This window comes from Arvicanthis niloticus, chromosome 20 (assembly GCF_011762505.2).
Source record: "Arvicanthis niloticus isolate mArvNil1 chromosome 20, mArvNil1.pat.X, whole genome shotgun sequence".
NCBI classification, from domain to species: Eukaryota; Metazoa; Chordata; class Mammalia; order Rodentia; family Muridae; genus Arvicanthis; species Arvicanthis niloticus.
The window spans coordinates 2,069,963-2,088,281 of NC_047677.1; the positions used below are offsets into that span (position 1 = coordinate 2,069,963).

General features: G+C 39.5%; 1 long non-coding RNA gene across 1 annotated transcript; it reads left to right on the top strand.

Moving 5' to 3' along the window:
* The first annotated feature begins 497 nt into the window (after positions 1 to 497).
* Positions 498 to 12,784, top strand: LOC143435198 (uncharacterized). The gene is made up of 3 exons (XR_013105278.1): positions 498 to 716; positions 1,112 to 1,284; positions 12,312 to 12,784. It is a non-coding gene; the product is annotated as an uncharacterized LOC143435198 (long non-coding RNA).
* The last annotated feature ends 5,535 nt before the right edge of the window (positions 12,785 to 18,319 follow it).

Consider the following 18,319-nt stretch of genomic DNA (forward strand, 5'->3'; position numbering starts at 1 on the left):
ACAGTTTCAAGCACTCTCAGAAAAACAATCTTTATCTGCTTATGACTGTGACTTATTTTGACTCTGCTAGGAAACTCTCAGGGTGGAAATTTCCTGAGCTGACAGCAGGTCATGCTGAATTGAAGCCATAACCCTTGGGGGGAAGGCAGGAGTTAAAGAATGTAACTGGATTTATTTCTCATTAGTTATATATCCAAGAAAGCATTGAGGACTGACTTTCTTATTTTTGAGTTTTAGAGACAGTGGATCAGTTTTTCCACTCAATCTCTCTTAGTAGGATAAAACCAGATACCCAACGTTGACGCTCCAACTCACTGCATATTTTCCCGTGTTCTTTTTCCAACAGAGGAGTTTTATCTTTTCTTTCTCATGGTTCATTTTTTTCCAAATTCATATTGTCTTTTCCATGTCACGATGTCGGGATGGTGAAGGCAGGTGTGCTGCGGTGTATGAATGGATCTCCAGCATTTCAGCTTGGCTAAGTGGTATGCAGGATTTCCCCAGAAAGGATGACGAAAGCAGGCTGACTCAGCCCATCTGTGCTGCCACTTCTTCTCCCAACTCATTCTTAGGAAAGCTGGGCTTTTCCCTTGCTACCTACAGAATCTCTTTTATTCATTGTTCACATTAAGGAACATCCTGGTAGATGAAAATTTGGCATGGATGGAGGATCCCATGGAGGGATCGTATCCCTGAGACGAGGCCAGTAACTGAAGGTAAAAGAGACACTGTGTTTTTAAAAGTTATTTGTGTGTGTGTGTGTGTGTGTGTGTGTGTGTGTGTGTGTGTCAGAGAGAGAGAGAGAGAGGGGGGGGTGGGGGATAGAGAGAGAGACAGAGAAGGAAAGACAGAGAGGTATCCTCAGAAGTCAGAAAAAGGCATTGAATCCCTTGGAACTAGAGTTATAGGCATATGTCAGTTGGCTGATGTGGGTAGTGGGTTCTGAATGAGGGATAAGTTTTTTTAACTGCTGGCCCATATCGGCAGTCTCAAAATTAGTTATATTTAATGAGTTTCAGCCTTTCAACATCTAAAGAGGATTCCTTTCCTGACATTAACCTCCATGTGTTTTCTTTCTTGTTTCTTCTTTTAATATCATTTGCTTCCCAAGTTTGAGACGACCCTGAGTAAGCTATAGAAGCTGAGATGCTGCCTGACAAGACACACAGAAGTGCCATCACAGGGATACAGCACTGAATCAAAAGAATGAGGTCTTATCCTTAAGAGCCTTATATTCTAATAAAGGAACTAGATTATAAACTCGTAGACATTTTCTGAAATTTGGTAAGTTCTAACAGAAAAATAAGTTTCATTGACATGGTTTATTTATAATGTTTTAATTGTACCTTGTGCCCACCTCAGCTCCATCACCTTTCTTTCTTTTTTTTTTTTTTTTGCTTGTTTTTAGATTGAGATATTAAGTCATGTTATAGTATACTAGAGCAAAGAATATAAATAAGTATATGCTAGCTTCATCTTTGGCTTGCCTGGTTATCAGATATGTGATCTCAAACTCCTTAGCCACCTTGACATTCACATCTATAGTTAGGGTGCTGGATGTCTGTGATTTCAAGCCCTGAAGACATCTTTATCTAGACTGAGCATTTCTGTGGATCTAAAGAGGTAGGGCCTCATGGACAACCTTAGGTCATAGGCATCATGTCCTCAAAGGTGATGGTGGGATCTCTGACTGTATCCCCATCCTTCTGGGCTTGAGACACGAACATCTACTTCAAAACGAGCCCCAGCATGATGTTCTATCTTCACATACAAACAATTGAGACCACACAGTTCTTGGTCTTGAACTGAAGATATTTGGTTAGAGTAACAGGAAGTTGACTAATTTCCTTATTTATTAACAATGGTGATGGCAGTCATACAAGGAGGAAATGATACGTGACATATTCATTCACATTTGCTTGTAATTCTGCATTTACAATGCTCTCAGTTCTCATACCCTCCACAGACCCAGTCTTCCCTTCTTCCGGTTCTTTCGGTTTGCAAGAGGCTGACCCTCAAGGAATGCATGTGGGCATCTATGTCAGCTCAGCCAATAAACACACTGTAAAAGATTGAAGGATATCATAAAAGAAAGTCATAATATGTCTTCCTGTTTTCATTCCATATTCTACAGGTATATTTAGTAATAGCCACATCCATTCAAAACAAAAGCTTCTGCCAACTATTCTCTTTTGCTAGCTCTAGCCAGTGTCTCTCTGGCTCAAAGGGCCATGGTTTTTTTTTGGGGGGGGTGGGGGGAGGGCTTCGTTTGGTCCTAGGAGTGATCTATTTTCCTAGTGAAATTTGCCTATGTGTAAACACTGATAAGTCATCTTTCATTAAAATCTCTTGATAAACTGTGATGGGAATCTTTATCTCCCATGAGGATTCTCAACTTCATAGTACTTGATACCAAGTATAGTCAGATGGGATAAATAGATGTTTAACATGGTTTTATGAAATTGCTTTGTGAGGACACTTGATGAGCGTGTGGTCTTTGTGGAGAAATACAGCAGGCTTGTATCGTAAGTCCTCAGTTTATTGCCAATGCCAGAGTGGGGTAGAGGATCAGATTTCAAATGGCTTTGTATGTTGTTATTATTATTGTTTATAATATACTAATTGTTTATGTAATATACTAATTTTAAAAATAATAGGATTAAATAACTGTTTATAACTAGGCCGAGGAGCTCCCAAAGACAGAGGATTAGTACACACACACACACACACACACACACACACACACACACACAATCAAAGCTCTGGTGGAGACTGTGAGAGCGCTTGTTATGTCCTTGAGCGATTCCTTCTCTCTGGTCATTACAAGGCAGAGATGGTTGACTATTGAACCACTGGGCAATTGTACAAGTGGTGCCATGTTGCGGGAAATATTAAAAAAGAATCCACGCTACTGCCAGCATTGCGCCGGTGGGCTGACTGGCCGGCCAGGCACGGGCGGGCAATGGCAGGCCTGTTCTCATCTGATGGAGACTCTCTGATCGCCTGTTGTAGGAAATATGAAAAAAGCGGCACCATCCTGTGCTAACTCTGGCTACTCCCTGGCCCCTGTAGTCCCTGTCTTGTGGAGACTCAGTACTCAAAACTCTCTTTACCCAATTCACTAAGTTCCCACTGGAGAGTCGCCACCATGTCAAAACCAGGCTTCAAAACTCCCATAGCCCTTGTGGTGCACATCTGGCAAACACACGCTTTGCTGCCATACCTTTCTTTCTGGAACCCAGTCGAGCCACCATATGAAAAAAGAAAAAAGAAAAAAAAAAAAAAAAAAAAAAAAAAAAAAAAAAAAAAAAACCACCACACCACACAAACTTACTTCAGAAACAATGGTAACTCAATCGCTGGGATTCAAACTAGAATCCTAATCTTGTAAGCCATATTAAATCTAAATTCTCTGGTGGTGAATCCACTAGGATTCGCCATTGAAACCAGGAGACACTTGTAGCTACATCTTGTCCTTTCGATATCCCTGTCCAAAGGCCCCTATCTCTCTCCTGCCTGCTCTCTTTCTCTATCCAACCCGGAAGTCCAGCCTACTCACCCAGTGATTGGTTCCTTTATTCATTAGGGGATGGTTCACAAGAAGTCACCTTAGTAAGTGACTCATTCCTTATTTCAGGCAGCCCCTCCTGGGAAAGCAGAATTAACATCAAAATACAAACAACACCAGGGTCATCCACAACAGCACCACATTTTAAGAAAGCAACATAAAGAAGGTCCTATAATAATGTTAAGGCTTGAAGGTATGAACTTGAAACCCCAAATCATCCCAAGATCATCCCTTGTGAAGAAACAGACTTTCTCCCCATGTTTGAGAAACAAAATCTTTCTATGCTAAAAGAATTTTAAATGACCTCATTTAAATTTTTAACTTAAAGATATGCAAGTTCTCAGGGACATGGTACTGTCTGTCATTGCGTTGCTACCTGTAATTAAAAGCTACACCCTAGCATTCCTCAGGTAGAGAACTCTCAAACCTGTTTCAAAAGATACAAAATATGTGTTGTGGACCCTTCAGATCTGTTAAAATTACCCAATTGAGGGCCTGTTGATCTGTGTGGTAACATTGTCGAAAGGGTGTTATAGTTACTAAAGCAACTAGGATATTGAAGAATGTACTCCCTCGTATTTTGAATTTAGTGTGCAAGTCAAAGCAGCTTTCAGTATCTCTAAAAGTTTTCTATCGTTGGCCACCGAAGCTTGGATCTAACGAAAACCACCAGCTCATAATATCACAATACTAGAGTGTCTTTACCCTAATGTGAAGGAAGGAACACAAAAACTTAGAGAATCGAGTGTCTAGGAGTATATTTACCACAGAATCTATACATTCTCCTTCCATTCCTGTGAGACATTGAAGGAAATAAAAACAAATTTGAAAAGGCAAAGACCTTTGTGATGCTTAACCCTAAGAGGAATGGTGGTTGCAGCTATTCTAATTAGCCACAGACATGGAGTAACACTGAGCTTTCAGACCCATAGGAATCTGTGCCTGTGGCTAATTAATAAGTGTTCCCAGGTATACAATGGAGTGGATGAGTAGCAACAGGTAAAATTTAATCTCTACGATGGGGAAAGTGTATGTCAGGAAAACGGGAATCTGATCTGAGTCAAGGAAAGGATTTATGACTAATAACCTCTCATTCAGCTTCCAGTCAGCCTCGGGGATGGCAGTTAAATGATGTTAGAGCATCCTCACCTAATGGAGCTGCTCCACCAGAACCCAGAGCTTGGCTATGCAGCCTCACCATCCAACAATAGCATCTTTTCACTCTGTCTAGACCAAAAGTTTAAACCAATTCTGGGCAGTGCTATATAAAGCCTTGCACAGAGAGATACAAAGAAGCCTAGGACAAAGCACGTGTCCCTTTCATGGGAAGCAACTCAGGAGCAGCAGTGGCCACACTGTGAAGACAGCTAATGCTGAGAGAAGAGAATTCTTTTCTTTCTTTTTTTCTTTTTTTCTTTTTTTCTTTTTTTTTTTGTTACACACGAAGTGCATTAACAAAAATCTATTGTTTTCATATGAGTTTGCAAACTATTGAGAATGCAAAATTAAAACACTGATCATATCCAAAGGCAAGATTAAACAGAAATACTTAGCAATGACTTTCACAAGAATTTTAAAAAGCAGTGACATGTCAACAAGAGACAGAGATTAAGATTTGAATTAAAGAAAGACTTGTGCACAGGTTATTTCTTCTAAATTCATTGGCTGTTAGAATGATGTCCAATCAAAATCCAGTAGCTTTCTAAATGCCACTGAACAAATGAATATCCTTTGATCAACTCATCACTGTGATTTTTGACTAAGATACCATAACAAGAGATTGACTACAAGAGAAAAGAAGCAGCATTTACTTAATGTAAGTTTATACATGATGGGAACTTTAGAATAAAGACCTAAAAAATAGAGAAAACTGACTTTAAAATTTTTTTATTCCTATATTTTTCACTTATTATGTGTATAAGTGGTTTGCCTGAAATTATGTATATATGTGCAACACATACAGTTAGACTTCTGAATCACTGTCCATAAAAATCAGTTTTTCTGAGGCTGGAGAGAGATGGCTCAACAGTTAAATCTAATTGAAAGACAGAATGGTATTGATTGGATGGGAGATCACAGCAAGATCTGTTTGTTTAGACCTTTTTCAGGGTCACTGGGGGGCATTCCTCCTTTCTAGGTATAGAGAGTCTTCCCTGGAATAGGGGTTTTAGAATCTACTTGAGAGGATTTTTTTACATACACACATACATTAATTGGTATAAATTTGCTGTTGATCGTATTGGGTTTCAAATGAATATTTTCATAGAAGTATATAACGTTCTTTTAGCATATTTTTCTCTATGTCCCTTCACCCTCCATTTTTCCACTGCTTCCCTTCCATGTATCCACAAGGTACTTTAGGACCCTCTTCAGGGCAGAACAATGGAGGAAAGTCAAGGCTGTTTGGTTTCTGCTACTGTCTTTCCAAAGCCAAGGTGCATTCAGAATGCCATCCCTGTCATAATAATAGATATTCTGGTGAAGACAGTGACCGCCTGTCTCACGCTCCCTTTTAACAGGTGCTCCTTTTTCAGAAGCTAGTGAGCATAGGCAACAACCCAGGTCCCACCAGACATAGGGGGATGGTACAGCACAATGTCATGGACCCGAATCACTGGAGAGACATTTCATGAGCAGGTGGCATGTGTGTGTATGTGTGTGTGGGGGGGGGGCAGATACCCAGATAGAGACAGAGACTTCATAACACGATTTAAGACACTGTACATTTCAGCATTATCTTATCAGACACAGGAAACCCAAATGCTGCCACACATCAGCTTCTTATTTTTGTTACTGGGATGAAGCTAATAATCAGTCATCAAGCTTTAAGACAGTGGGATGTTACTTTGCTTGTATGAGTTGAAAGATAAAATAAGTATTTTAATGTCTGTGAGCAAGAATGTAGAATTCAGAGCTTTTCCTGTTGTTGGCAAAATGATAAACTAGCTCAAGGACTTTGGAGGATATTTTGTCAAAATCAATCTAAAATTGGAAAGTTCAATCTTAGATCTATAATATCACCTCAAGCCAGTTGCAGTATTTGCATTCAAGGTTGTGTTTATAAAAACAATCAAATTAGTAACATGGTCCTCAAATTTCCAAAACAAATGTTGTTTTCCTTCAATATAGGGTGTCAATTCATGATTAAATAACATCTTATATTTTGAAGAAAGTGTAAATGGATATGTAAATGATATGATGAATCATTTTGGCTTCTCTGTGTGGGAGCATCTGTGTTAGGTAAGATAAGGCTTAGCTGGAAAAAATAGACCACAGTATACAATGGCTTAAATCATATTATGAGGTTTCTCTATCTCTCTGTGACCATCTATCAATCAATGACACACACACACACACACACACACGCACACACACACGCACACACACACACACACACACACACACACACACACACACATATTCTTTCTCAGTGATTCAGGTCCATGCTACTTTGGTATGCCATCCTCTTGTGTCTGGTGAGAGCTAGATTATTGCATATGTTCACGAGTTTCTGGAAAAAAAGAGAATTTAGTCAAAATGTAAGACATGCGGTGTCTACCAGATGACCTACAACTGTGACAGAGATGGCATTCTGAATGCACCTTGGCTTTGCCAATAGGCTTATAGTTTGGTTCAGTGTTAATTCAGTTAACTTTGGGGATAAGATAATCCAAAAAGAAATGTACTGTTTATAACAAGTATGCTAGACATCCTGTCAATAACAATACCAAAACACACATTCACCAACTACTCTTTCTGCCCCTATGAAAATTTCCCCCAGAAAAACAGTGTAAGAAAAATAGTTTTATTCCTAAATGTATTGCTTCTCTTCAAAGAATCCTACTTATGGCTTCCAACAGAGGAATTATTTCTGGCATGGCTCTTCTGCAATTGTTTTTCCCTACCTTTCTCTCTAGCCCCCTTAGCCCTCCAAATGCTTAAGGATGTCAGGAAAGGGAGGGTATCCCCTTCTCTTCTTCCTGTTAACATCAGGGGCTACATCCCAACAAGAGTGCCTCATCTCCATAGACTTGTCAGCCGAACAGCTTCAGAATGTTTTATAGATGAGTGCATATGGTCTTGCGGTTCACAGATTGATATTTACTGGGGAATACACAATTGAATCAGGGCTGTCTTATTTACAGGATAATTAAGATTGTTCTTTTATACTTCTTTCTTCTGCTTTCAGTTTGAATGGAAGGCATTTCCCAGGAAAAGCGCCCTTGGCTTTAAAATTACTTTTCCAACCTTATTCCCATTTTCTTCTGGGAAGACTGAAAGAAAGGACTAGATTTTCCAGTTTGATTTATGCAAATGAACAATATTTGTTGTGAATTTATCTTAGCTTTCTGGGATTTATTTCAAGGCTTGTTAATTGTCACCTATTTGCTATTGTGGTTTTGCTTTTCTTCTATGTAATGATTACAAAAAGCAATGGTTTGCAGAATGTGGTCACTGAAAAGCTGCAAAGGTATCACTTAGGAACCAGCCAGAGGCTGATGCAGTGTGCTTCATCTTGGACATTTTGAAGCAGAAACCTCAACTTCTGGGCTCACCATTCTGCTCTTCAGCAAGCTCTGTCATTCTGATGCACACCTAAGTCCCAGAGTCCTACCCCCAGAAACAAGCAATCTTAGATCTCAGGATCACACAAACCAGACACGGCAGTGCAATACTGACATCCCAGAGTTCAGGCAGTACATTCCAAAGTGAAGTCAGGAGGATCAGAAGTTCAAAGCCAACCTAGGATACACAAGAACCTACCTCAATCACACAAATGCATGTATAGTAAAACAATCTAGGAAACTAGAAGGTAAAGGGGACATGTACTGGATTCATCTTGTTACTTTAAGATGTGAGAGACCAGCATGTTTGCATGCATAAAAATAAATGACAGTATAGAGAAGAGAGAAAATGAAAGGGAACGAAGGAAGGATTGGAGTAAGCTGTTGAGGGGAGCAGAGGGCAGAGTCAGATGCGCTCAGAAGAGTCTTAGATTAAGAAACAAGAAAAATGCAAACAGATGATTGGTGAGAAGGCAAGCAGATCATCCTCACGGAAGTTACAAGTCTTTACTCAGAATCAAAGCCCATGTCCTGCCCTTAGCTTGGACATTCTTGTCCTGGGCCTTTCAAAGAGTATTCTATCAGGAGTTACTTCTCAACCATCTACCTCTGAGTCTGTGCTTTTTTTCCCTAGCAACTGTCACTCACTACTTAATGTTGCAGCCTATGTTAGACTACAAAGTCAGAAAACATGTCGGCTTCAATCATTGCTGAAGCTACAACACTTACAGTAGTGCCTGGCACCGGGGAGTTCTCAGAGAGCATACCCACCCCACCCAGTCTGTGTGCCTGTGTATTTGTTCCACTTTGCTCTTGCGTTTGAAGATCAGAGGACAGCTTCCAACATTGTTTTTCAACAGTCATTCACCTTGGTGTTTTAGACGGATCTCTCCAACTATGCCAGGATGACTGGCGAGTGAGCCCCGGGGATCTACCTGTTTCCCCAGTTCAGGAATTATAAGCACATACCACTCTTTCCAGATTTTTTTTCAAGATTTATTCTGGGGATGAAAATCAGGTCTTTTTGCTGCAAGGCAAAAAGTACTTTATAAACTGAGACCTGGCCCCTCCATAAACATGTTTTAAGTAAAGTCACGCTAATGTTGATGATACATTTTGCCATTTGAGCTTCTGAAAGACAGGCGGGAGAGTGAGAGCTGACAATGGAGCCTCTATCAGTCCCACTGAACACAATCAATGACAAAGTGGTGGTAACCAGGCCAATTCCATATTCAAAGCACAGAAAAGTGCCTAACACTGGTGCTCAGCCATGTTACAAGTGAATTTAAAGGTTCAGAAAAAAAATCCTAATCATATTCATAGACGTAACTTGAGAGGATAAACAATAAAAATTTCCAAGAAGGGTTTACTGCATATTTTAATATTTAAATGTAGAAAATATTGCCATTGGTGCTAGACCTTTAAATTTTTTCATTCTGTCTTAATTCTAGAGAGTTTAGAGAAGTGTAAAATTGAAATCATAACATACTATAAAATACATGAAAGAATTATTTTTAAATCTTAAAGTAGTAAAAATTGAACCAAATTTAAAGCTTGAAGTAATTATGTAGGAACTTTAATAATGTGTCTATAAATAGATTTAGAAACCTCCAGAAAAAGCACACTATATATCTTCTCACATATTAAAAAAGTGGAGGGATATTTTGGCATCAGTAACTAGCAACACTTTTCAACACTTAAGCATGACTTATTTCCATTTCTTCTTAAACTATAAATTGCAATAGTATCTGACAGTGGATAAATAAGTTTTGAATCCATAAATTAATGACTAAGGGTCAGGAAATCAATATAAAGAAATACTGGAATATTTTGGAAGCTTTCTCTGGCTGGATAGTTTTATTTTAACTTTGAATTCTTTGGTGGTTTAAATGAAAATAGCTCTAACAGACTCATAGTGGGTGACACTACAAGGAGGCCTTATTGGAAGAAGTGTGTTGCTGTGGGTGGCTTTGAGATTTCAAGTGTTCAAGCCAGGCCCAGCAGTTTTCTTTCTTCCTGCTACCTAAGGATCCAGGTGTAGAAATGTAATGTGTGTCTCACCATCCAAAGTAGCTCATTTTCGATGTTGGCCACGTAGCACACTGTATGTGCTGATCTAGTCACTTAGCCAGTACAACAGCCTAGGAAAAGGCCAGCAGACACTCCCCTTTTTATTATCTCCACTTCTTCTCAAAAATATTGTCACTTCCCCAAAGGAAACACTTGCAGTAGGTTCAGTTGGCACCATTTTGACCCAAAGGTATAAAATTCTGTTACTTACAAGGCATTGGAAGGGGTAGAATTTGGACTATAGATCCTGTGTGCTTATAATGAAAAAATAGGAAATAATCAAATCACAGCACTGGAATAGACCCTGCACGGATATATAGCTGTGTTTGACAACCATAAATAAAATTCCAGGGCTAGTAAGATAGCTCAGTCTTTAAAGGCCCTTGCCACCATCTCTGATGACCTGAGTTCAATCCCATGGACTTCCACACCTGTGCTGTGCCACGTGTTGCTCTCTCTCTCTCTCTCTCTCTCTCTCTCTCTCTCTCTCTCTCTCACACACACACACATCCTTTCTCTCACTCTCATTCTCTCTTCCTTCCTCTCTTGTCATAAGAAATAAAATAACAACAAAGAAAGACAATAGGTGAGAAAGCAGTCTATATATTTCTCCATTACCCTAAGGTAATGTGAATAGTCACTCTAACTTTTCTATCCCCATAGATGCAACCATTTCAAAGCACCTGTTAATAGAAGCAGGTGAGTCTAAATCATAATCTACATTTCTTTGACTTCTACCTACAGTCAAGGGCCAACCTCATTCTCCTGTATGCTCAGCTTCAGCTCTGAAGTACCCAGTACTGAAATGGGCTTATTATGTTCAAGTGTGTAGATACACAAACACATACACACACATACACAGAGAGAGAGAGAGAGACAAAGAAAGAGAGAGACAAATACACACAGAGACATGTACACACAAAGACACACACAAATATACAGAGACATACACAAATGCACACAGTCACTCACACACAGACACTCACAAAGACACACACACAGACAAATACACACACCGACATGCACACACAAAGGCTCACAAATATACACAGAGACACACACAGATGCACACAGTCACTCACACAGACACACACACAAAGACACACACACACAAATACACACACATACATACACATATATACATACATATATATAGACATATATACATACACATACAAAAATATACATATGCACAAAGACAGACATGGAGAGATACACGCACAGACACAAATACAAACACACACAGAGACAGACAGACACACACACACACACATGCACATATAACACAAAGTGATGTCTAAAGACACTCATATCTACAGATCACTGTGCCGATTTCTCTTCACTCAACCATCTTCCTTTGTAGTGCTGAGTGGTCATGTCTTATCTAAACTCACAAGGAATGAGTTTAGTAAATTCATCTCAAGAGGATGCTGGCAGGAAGCTGTTGATTCAAGAAGAAAAGGCTGTCTCTTTTCAAGACAGATTACCAATGAAAAAGGCAAACTGCAAACTGTGTTGGCTGCTAAGAACTGCTTTAAGTGGCCTCTTACCTTTCTTTTGGCAACTATTATCTCTTGTGATCTAAACTTTGCATCTGTAGCCTGAGCTAGTTATTTAAAATAGAAGCCTATACAATCAGTTCCTTAATTAAAATCCCTCTACTAATGTCTTCTTCGTTGTCTTCGGATAAAGCATTAGAAAGACTTAATGAGGCCCTCGTGACTAGCAAATGGTTTTACTGTCTCCACTCTGGTGGCCTCACGTCCTGAGGCTCATATCAGAACTCTGCCTAAAAATAAAATAAAATGAAACTCCACAGGTTCCCTTCTAGCTGTAGAATTTGAAGTCCAACTTCCCTACCTCTTCTTCACTACAACATATCCTGTTATTACCTCCATGCCCTCAGTCTCCTGCCTTCCTGGTTTCTCTGTACCTTTTATCCCAACTTTGTATATCTGACCCCTTTCTAGCACAACCTATATCATACCATGCATATTTTTAGAGAACCTGTGGAGACCATATCCAGCGATTAGGCACAGCCCCCGGTTGAGGGATGAGGCCACCTACCCATCTCATAATTTTTAACCCAGAATTACTCTTATCTAAAGGAAATGCAGAGACAAAGAGTGGAGCAGAAACTGAAAGAAAGGCCATCCAGAGACTTCCCCACCTGGGAATCCATCCCATCTACAGACACCAAACCCAGACACTATTGCTAATGCCAAGAAGTACTTGTTGACAGGAGCCTGGTATGCTATCTCCTGAGAGGCTCTGCCAAGACCTTACGAATACAGATGCAGATGCTTGAACCAACCATTGGATTGAGCACAGGGACCCCAAGGGAAGAGTTAGGGGAAGGGCTGAAGGAGCTGAAGGGGATTGCAACCCCATAGGAAGAACAACAATATCAACCAACCAGACCCCCCAGAGCTCTCAAGGACAAAACCACCAACCAAAGTATACACAAGGAGGTACCCATGGCTCCAGCCACGTATGTAGCAAAGGATTGCCTTATCTGCCATCAGTGGGAGGGGAGGCCCTTGGTCCTGTGAATGCTTGATGTCCCAGTGTAAGGGAATGCTAGGGCAGTAAGATGGGATTGAGTGGGTGGGTGGGGGAGCACCCTCATAGAAGCTGGGAGGAGTGGGGATAGGATAGGGTGTTTTGGAGGGAAAACTGGGAAGGAGGATCACATTTGAAATGTAAATAAATAAAATAACCAATAAAAAAAGAATCTCTTTGCTATCTTCATTTTGTTTACTTTAAAAGTGGATTTATTTAATCAGCTCAGCTTCTCAACTGAGCATACACATTTGCTTGCTGAAGAAATAGTGAACACTCCATGGCAAGTATATTCAGTTTGTTTCTTTTGGTTTCTGTATTTATCGGCTTAAATGTTTTCCAGATGACATATTTTGATGATATTCTTTTTCCTCCTCCAACTCTTCCCAGGTCCTCCTCACCTCATTACCCACCCATCTTCATATTTTTCTCTCTTTCAAAAACAGAAATGAAAATTAAAACAAACAAACAAAAACCTCTAAAAGTTGAAAAACTACGAAAATAAAACAAAACAAAACAAACAAAAACTATTGATTTGGCATTGTGTTGGCCAACTACTCCTGAGCATGTGGCCTGCCCTTAATGTCTTCACTGTGGGATGCTTTCAAAGGCCTTGCCATGGTCCTTTGTCTCTTGGTTTTCTTGTTTGGGTTTTGTTCTTTTTGTTTTGGTTTTTTGGTTTTTGTATTTTGTGTGGTGGTAGATTGGGATGTCCTTGTCTTACCTAGACATTCTTCCTGAACACCTTTGTCCCTGGAAACTAGATCCCTCAGCTGTTTCTAAGCACCCGGAAAATTACTATGATCCTTGGCATTCACTCAGCAAACACTGTAAGGTGAATTGGCTGTCCACATGCATCAGATAGCAATCTCTCCAGGGATCTACAAAACCCAGCTACTACTGACTTGTGTCCATTGCTGGCAAAGTGGGTTGTGCCAAACCCTCCAAGAATAAACAAATTACATCCTAAACACTGAAGAAGCACAAAGCCGAGAGCTTGAGAAGGATGCAGATCATACCATATGCTGACTGTTTTCCCCAGAAGGCTTCAAGGCCTTTAATTAAACAGTTTAGCCATGTGAGGCAAAAGATGGAATGTGTTCCTAATTAATGCTTTAATCTCGTTACGCTCACAGGCCAGGAAATACAATAACTGCATAAGAATTTGGAATTGTTTCTGAAGGGTATTTTGGTTTGATTGATTGCTTGATTAATTGATTAATTGATGAATTCCAGTCAGTTAACTTCAAAAAAAGCCTGTGTACTAGCTGAATTGATATAAACCAAGCAGGGCAGGACTTAGGGATAGCAGTCTCACTCAGGCACATATAAATGGAAGGCACCGAGTATTCCTGTCTGCTTTCTTTTATTTTAATATTTTATAAAAATGTAGTGCTTAGTGGTTGTGAATATATCTATGTGGGAATGATAGTTTGTGTCAAAGTTCACCTTAAATGTTCTTTACATTGTATGCAAAGTAGAAGATGTCTGTGTACTTATTGCTGCATTTCTCAACAGGCACGCTCCAGCTCCAGCAGGTTAACTATCTTCCTATTGTACACAGATTAGGAGCTTTGTGGCTAAGCATCAGAGGAAGGAATGTGCTTCTGGTTTGTTTTGTGGAAACCGTTTTTCCTCCTTTCATTCATCAAGTTGATCTTATAAATTAAAATATGGATTAAATGGAATATGCTAATTCACCCAATCCCTGTACAAACATATGTATATATGTGTATATATAAATATGTTATATATATATACATATATATATATACACTTCTACAAATTTTCATACTCTTTCACACACATACAAAACCAATTTGCTATATAAATGGAACAGTGAACAATCCAAAGATTAGTGCAAATCATTTTTTAAGTCAGGTTATCAACCCTATAATATTTTAAGTTAGTTAAATGGTTTAATTTAAAAGAAACGCTTTTCTGAGCTTTCATTTATTTCCTTTTAGACAGAATCTTACTATGTAGCTCAGGTTTGCTATGTTGTCTGTATTGGCTTTAAACCTGTGTCAAGCCTCCTGCCTCAGTCTCTTGACTACTGATACTACAGGCATGCATGCACTGCCACATTCCTGCTTTGAAAAGTTTTGCTTTCGCCAACTCCTTTCTTTTAGTTGTTTGGATGATACAGACTATTTCCATCCTCCGTTTTTCCCACTTGTGGAAAAATCAAATGAATGTGTTTAAATTCAGCTGCAAATTGGATAAATTTTATCCTTTTGCTTTTATTTCACAGTGTACAGAGTATTTTGATAAAACTGAAACTATGACATCAACAAATTAACTTTTTGTCACCTTGATACAAACTAGAATCATCTAGCAAGAGGGAATCTCAACTGAGGAATTGCTGCCCTCAAATTGGCCAGGTGACAAGTCTATGGGGACATTTTCTTCATTAAAAGTTGTTGTGAGAGTGACCAAGTCTCTGTGGGCACTGACATCTCTGGTCACATGGTCTTTGGTCATGTAAAAAGGTGAATAGACAAACTGAAGAACAAGGCAGTAAGCAGCTCTTCTTTATAGCCTTGACTTCATGTTCTGTCTCGAAGTCCCAGCCTTGAGTTCCTACCCTGACACTCTTTTATGGTGCTCTGTCAACTGTATTGTGAAATAAATCCATTCCTTCCCAAGTTCCTTTAGGTCATGGTGTTCATCACAGAAAGAGAGCATGAACCAGAGTTCATCCCCACACTCAGCTTCTTAGTCTTTGTAAGAGCTGTGATAACCAGTTTTGAGATGACATTCAGAAGTCCTTTTTGCTGTTCCCAACGTTTGTCTTCCCTGTTTGTACTGCCTCAAAGCTGCCAGGAAAACACCATACCATGGGAACGAGAGGTTGTAACATCTGGCTAATCTAAACTTCATTTTAGAGAACTTCTGCTTTGGCCCATTGGATCACTCATTCTGGGGGGTAACCAACTGCCTGTCAAGAACTATGAAAAACTTAAGATTTTGATCTTGCTTATAAACAACAAACAAGTTACCCTGCTGTAGTTTCATAGATGATAGCCGAGGACAGAGATTACTGAGTCACAAAAGTCAAATTCTTATTGAAAATATTGATAAAAGAAAATGAAGGATAAGCAAATACTACTTGCTTAAATCTCTTCTCCAACAGCCCAGAAGAAAGAAGGCTAAGGGAAGCCTTCTCCTGGGGTAGCTTGTATCAACGGAGGGAAACGTCGTGAGTCTAGGGAATTCTTTTTTTATATATAATGGGATGTGTCTATCTTCACCTTAAGGGTCATTATTTAACTCCCTTTGATACCTCAGTTGGCAGAGCAGAGGACTGTAGGTGGTCTCATCTAGGAGTTTTATCTTGTTTTATATCAGAGATACAAGAAAAGCCTTGCCCTTTGCTCTGGAGGGGGACAATCTCTGACAGGCACTATTCCTATCTACCAAGGCCATTCGCTATGCAAACATCCTTGAAAAGATTATTTAGAACAAAAGAAGTTTCTAGTTGCCCTGCTTGTAGGATGTGAGACCTACAGAAAACTGGCTGTTCTGAGACCTTCTTCCAAAAGTTGACGGTCCCTGCCTGGCAGGTGTCTGAGCCATCTGAAAAGTAGAGGCTCGGGCTCTTATTACCTGGTTACCTATTCAGATGATTAATTTTCTCGCCATACTGTCATTTAGGTAGGAACTCAAGCCAGATCCATCAAGGAAAATTTCTCCAAAATTTTGATGCACAGAAATATGAAAAATAACACAGTTTTGGACGATTGCTTTTGGTTTTGGTTCAGGGTCTTTTACTGAAACTGGTATTTGTTGTGTCCCTCCCCCCCCCCATCCCGTCCAGCACTTGTGATACAGATGCTTTTACTTTGCCAGGCCTGTCTTTTATGTGGGTTTTAGAGCATCCAAACTCAGGTCCTAGTGAATGCTCAGTAAGCAGTTTTTCCACTGAGCCATGCCTCTAGTCTTCTGTGTCATTAGGTTTCTGTGGTGATTGCTTGAACAATAATGCATAATGGTTACAAAATTTCTGAACTTGGAAGTAGGGTGCTTTCACAACCAGTGGCAAATGGATCACTGCCTTTGGGGACAACATAATAGAAAGCAGTTAGGGCGTTCATGGAGAATGGAGAGTGCTAATGAAAGAAGAAAGATTCTTGAGAAGACTTTGTTTAGAAGCCTGGCCACCTTTGAGGAGGCTGCCAGGGGAGCTTGAAGGGAAGGGAAGGAATGTTACTGGGTGCTGGAAAAAAGGGACCCTTGTTACCCAGTGGCAGAAACTTAGCAACATCTTTACTACATTAATGTGGAAAGCGCAAAATGTAGCCATTGGATTGGTAGCCTCCATAAACAGATTTTCAGGGAGTGTGTTGAAGATACCACCTGGCTTCTTGCTGCTTAGAGCAAAAGGAAACAGCTAACTTTTAAGGATTCCTGGAGGATGCTTAGCAGGTTTTGAAAAAGATATATTTTTGCAACTAGTTCCCAATTTGGTACTTATGTTTGCAGATGGCAAGTAATTTTCTGTATTGAACATATATGTCTTTTAACCTGAATAACAAGGCCATTAAAACACTTAAGATAGAAATGGTGAAAGAGAAAGCAGGGACTTTGTTCCTTTCTTCATGGAGCTTGAAGGTAAACTTCTGAGAAAATGAGACTATCAATAATGTTTTCAATGCGAGTATCCTAGAGGGTTTTATTGCATGGTCTATAGTGCGTGCTCAACTAATGTTAGTGACACAAGGGGTTTTATGAAAATGACAGTGAAAGTATGCTACACAGCTACTGTCTGAAAGAGAAAGCAGAATATTCAAAACAGAGCAGTCGTCTTTGAGAATCTGCATCAAAGATTTATATCATGGGCAAGCATTTTCCCTACTTTTAGTAATTATTCTGCCTTAGTTTGCAAATATCTGAGAATCCACAGCCGCCGTAAAACAGAAGAAAGAAAGGGCAGAAAAGAAAAAAGACAGGAATAGGAATTTGGTCAAGAAGATTCAACGTGTTCTTAGAATGCCAAGTAGAACTTGGCAGGGCTTTAAGCTGCTCTCTGACAGCTAAACAAGGTGGACTGCTTCAGATGAAAAGTGATTTGGGAGAGCACGCAAGGAGTTTCTAGAGCTTTCTTAATCACCTGTTTCTACTGCCATTAACTTCTTGGTTCCCTTAAAAATGTCGTGCTACATATTTTCTGAATGTTTTTCCCCTAAAAAACAAAATCAAACAGAACTCTTGGTCATGTCATAAGTCTCGTTTAGAACATAATAATTATTCTTGGCCTGTATGATGTAAGGAGACATTTTGATTTTTTGTTTTTTAACTTATGGTCTAAATGTTTTAAAAGTATCCCCAAGATAGCATTTGCTAATATGTGTGTGCACACAGGAAAGAAGGAAGGAAAAAGAAGGGAGAGATAAAAGGAGGAGAGATTGATTGATTGATTGATTGAAGAAATGAAAGAGACCTCAGAAAAAAATATAAAAGCAGCTTTCTTCATTGCTTTGGTCCTATAGGAAAATTTACCTTCAACAAGACAATGTGGACTTTTTGCAGAACTCACTTGGGGAGGGATTGT